Raw genomic sequence first — 5,027 nt, 5'->3', positions numbered from 1 at the left:
ATCTGATGAGCAAAAATAGAAAAATTTATGGATCTATTTAAACAACTGCACAATAACATCCAATTTGTGAAGGCATTGTCAAAATGCGTCAGTATGCAAAGTTCTTAAAGGACCTCTTGACCAACAAGAGGAAAATAAAGGAGAGTGTGGCTGTAATGTTGGAAGGTAATTGTTTGGCATTACATCAGAAAAATCCATCGAACAAGATGAAAGATCCTGGAAGTCTTATTATTTCATGTGTAATCAGAGGTTTGGGGGAAGGAAAGGTACTAGTTGATTTGGGGGACATCAATAATGTAATGTTGTTTACATTATTTCGGAAATTAGGCCTAGGAGAGCTAAGGCCAGCTCGAATGCCATTGCAATTGGGCGATCGTTTAGTCCGTGATCCAAGAGATATAGTTAAAGATGTTTTAGTTAAGGTTAACAAGTATATTTTTCCTGTAGATTTTGTTGTGTTCAATGTCAATGATGAAGTGGATGTTTTGATGATTCTAGGGAAGCCTTTTTTATACACTTCCAAGGTGCTCATCGATAAGGATGGAGGCAAGATGGCACTATGCATAGGAAAAGAGAATATCACATATCGTCTCCCTGAAGTAATGAAGCACTCTCTTGACTTTGATGATACTTGATTTTTTTTACATGTTACTAACAAGATTGCTAATGAGTATTCATAGGAATTTATACATTCTGACCCAAATGAAGATTGGCCAGACATTGAGAAGGAGGAGATGAGCAAACATGTTGGACAAGTTCCTGAAGGGTGACCCAATGGGAGATTTCTTAGATAGATTTTCTTTCATATGAAGAGGTGGAGATGTCACCATAAAAAGCATCCCAACACTCTTAGTGATGATCGTACACATGTGGACAACAGCACTCCCTCATTCGGTAACATGTTCCATGAATTTTCTTTGAACTTGCAGAATTTTGATCCTCCATGTATGCAGGCTGCAGAGAAGGAAATTCTCCATCTCCATGGGCCACCATGTGGTAATGGCAGGTACATCAAGTTTAGTGACATAAAACAAGCACTTCTTGGGATTAGTCATTTTCTAGTTTTGTTTTTAATTTTCTATAGAAATAACAGTTCATGAGTGTAAGTCTTGTTAATTTAAGTTGGTGTTGATTTTTTATGCAAATGTTTGGTGTCTTAAATTGTTTTCATGTATGTGGCATGCTTTATAATGTGATTCATTATTTTAGTTGGGAAATTGGTTTTAATTTGGATAATTGCATGTTTGTGTGGATTGTTTCTACAGCACACACGGGTGGGTGGAATTTCCACATGCCCGTGCATGAGTACCCACAAGGGATGGTGTGATTTCCACACCCCATGTGCTTTTATATTATGATGAAGGGGCACTATTTATCTTCCCCATTCTCAATACTTTTCATCTTCTCATTTCATCACTTCAAGAATCCCGCTTTTTGGGCTCCTAAATCATTTTTCCTTGGCTTCTTAAGGGTTTAGGAGGACTTTTCCAGCCATATTGCTAAGTTTTTCTTCCTCGATTCATGCCGGTGAGGCCTCCACCTCCTACCCATCTTCTCCATGCCTCCATTTTTAAACTTATATCTATTTCACGGTTTTTTTAGATGCTATTTTTTTCATGGTAATCAATTATAAATGCTTGAGAATGTTTGTAAAAACCATTTGGTGAGCCGTTGTAGTCCCGGCCATGGCATTTTTTTCCATAGTTGGACTCCCACGTAGTTGCGTGGGATGCCCACACGACCGCTTGGGTTGATTGTGCACCCAGCTTCCCCCACGCCGCTCGGTGGGCTGATTTGAGGCCCAAACTTGCCCACACGTGCATGTGGCTTGCCCACACACTTGCGTGGATTTATACACTTCACCAAATCATACTAATTTGACTTCTCTTAATGTTTAACTTGTAGGTATGGGACCAAGGACGAAGAAACTCACCCAAAAAGTGTTCTCGCAAACCTCATGAGAAAATCCTTCCACCCGAAGAGGAATTCACTGACCCTGAACAACAATAAAGGTTTGAACATCTCCAAAAGTTGAAATTTGGACAAACGTGATTTATTGATTCGGGACACACTTTTTGGGAAAATATGGCTGAAGAGTCCGATGAGGCCACGATACACCACCTGAGGGAGAGCCGATGGATACAGAGGCAGCTGTAGTAGCAGAGGAAGCACCATTTGAGCTGGATCCACTTCCTACTCGATGTGTCCATCTCGCAAGACTCGACGTTATTATGGCCATCATTCTCACCAACCAGGCATAGATTCTGAAGTGCCTTAATTATATTCAACTGACTTTAGATAAGGATGTTGCCTTTGACACACCAAAGACAGACCAAAGACATGACGTGATGAGACTAAATTTTTCTTTTTTTATTCTTTTTATTTCGCCTTTTGTTATTCTATCTTTTTGGACATGTGTACTCAGAAAGGTTTTACCTTCAGAGAGTTATCTTTTTGCTTTGTGTTGATTATGTGAGTTTGTTCTTTATTTTTGTTTTTATTTTTTTATGAACTCTTGCATCTTTTCTAATTTTGTTGTGCTTCATTGAACCCCTTGTATCTATGCAGATGACCTTGAGAGTGATGTTGATGATGGTTTAGTCATGTACATAGCTGTGTGCCTTTGTCAAATGGCCGTGTGACCTTCAGTTCCCGTTGAACACAACAAACCCAAGAGTTAAACTTCACCAAACTATCAATGAGGATTTCATGGGAGTATTGTTTCAATTGTGTTCCAGACACATTTTACTTTTATTGATGATATCTCTATTGTGCTTGCATGCCTACATTAGGGACGATGTACATCTTTAGTGTTGGGGAGAGTTCACCTTATACATGTCTTCTACTTGTGTTTTTCATGATCATGCTCTTGTTGCCAATGAAGGTTCACCTTAGAGGTAAGAGTTTAATTCATAGTTTTTGGAGGTTGTAAACACTAGGTTTTATCATGCTCTAGTTTTTATCCAATTTTCTTGAAATTTTACTCCGATTGCTACTTCGTGAACTTTTCTCACTCATTAAACCTATGGAAACTCTAGTTCAATATTTGTAGGACTCCGTAGTGATAGTTTAAAAAAAATTCAAACATTCAATTTTTTTGTTTACATAGGGGGTGGGAAGAGCTACCACTTGTGTTGTATGTAGCTACACTTATAAGTTAAATACTTGTTATGCCCTAATAAGATAAAGACGTGTCTCATGGGATGTGTGAAATAGCTACCACCTCGAAAGTATGAAAACCACTGGGATGGCCTTCCAAGAAAGGGCTACCTTAGAGGATGTGTAAAGCTACTACCTATTCCTTTTGTATATAAATAAGTCACTTTGCAATAAGAACTTTGAGTGGTGGACATAGTGTTGACATGAGGATGTGTGAAGAAGCTACTACCTATTCTTTTTGTACTCATCATTTTTATTTCTATCACTTTTAATAAATTGTAATTCATTAACTTTTATTAAAATAATAAAATAAATAAATATTAATCTTAATTTTAAGTTATAAAAATTAAAAATTTAATTTGTATCTTTTTTTGGTCTGAAGCAAAACAAAATAATTTTTTGGAGATTATTTCTCTGATATAGACTTTATTTTACAACGGTACCAATTTTGAAAATTTACACATTAAGTATAAAAAAAATAAATTAAAATAATTATAACAATTATAAAAAAGGAGGGTTAGAGCAACTTGAGGTGAAACTAAGATTTAGCATTTTAAAATATTTTCTTTTTTAAATAATGGAGTCAAATGAAATATAGACAATTTTTAATACATAAATATTACAACTCCAACAATTTGTATAAACAACCTAAATCTCCACTTCTTCAACTGACCTTGTTAATAAGTATTCAAATTTAAACATGAGTCAATGTTTTATAAAATAAAATTACTATTTAGGATTTTCACTATTAATTTTTATTTTTTTTTAAAATCACTAGTATATAATATAAAAGAGTTTCCTTTTTTAAAACAGACAAAAGCAAGAACTTTGTTGTTAATTACTACATATGTCATTTAACCATTAACAATACAAACACACACTAAATTTTAAGACCAAAAAAAACAACACCAAAAGTAATACACCAAATTAGGCCCCACATGCATAGTGGTCATTATTATAGAAAGCAAATGAAGAAGAGTGGGAGAAAACATCTTTGCATATATGCCCCCATAAATCTTTAATTACATATAAATTCATAAATCTATCTTTAGTATTTATGAAATTATTTCTGTAATTATTTTCATTCAAATATATTATTAGCTGGAAAGGAATAGAAATACTTAAATAATAACAATAAATTATTACCAACTTTGTTCTTATTCTTGAAAACCTGCACACATTCATACCAAAAATTTCATCCATACTTATCTTGATGGCTTGACTGCAATGTCTTTCAACATTTACTCTTAAATCCTTTCTTTATAAATACCCACCAACAAAGCTCCATCTATGATTGCTTCCCCGCAAGTGTACGAGATCGCCAAGTAATACCTTGTGAGTGACACAGGGGTCGTATTTCACGAGCCAAGGAAGTATTATTACTCACTCTTCATCTGTTATCTAACCTAAGCTAATCCAATGGCCGGGATAACTAGCACACGAATGTAAACAAACAAGGAAGTATCAAGCATGAGAAGGGAGTGTTTGGACAAGGAATCCACCTAGGATTGTCATTAAGTCCCAAACTAGGATGGTTTAAAGATGCATTGACGATAGTTGAGACCTAGAGACCTCGTCAGTAGATTAGCCCCAATCTCTCAGTAACTAACCCCTAATCCCATACGAATGTCAATCAGAATCTCTTCCGAATCAACACACCTATGATCGCATTAAGTTAAAGGAAATCTCTAATAGTAGTAAACCTACACTTCTTCGGCTTAAACCTAGCAATGGAGGGCTACAAATACCCTATCTCTCGGCGTGTCGGCACAAGTATCCCCTTTCAATCTCTCCTAGATCTAGTATGTGTGAGTAGGTCACATTTACGCATACAACTTATAATAGAATTACAGACTTCTCCAAACATG

This window comes from Dioscorea cayenensis, chromosome 2 (assembly GCF_009730915.1).
Source record: "Dioscorea cayenensis subsp. rotundata cultivar TDr96_F1 chromosome 2, TDr96_F1_v2_PseudoChromosome.rev07_lg8_w22 25.fasta, whole genome shotgun sequence".
In the NCBI taxonomy this organism is placed as follows: Eukaryota; Viridiplantae; Streptophyta; class Magnoliopsida; order Dioscoreales; family Dioscoreaceae; genus Dioscorea; species Dioscorea cayenensis.
This window is presented reverse-complemented; position numbering follows the sequence as displayed.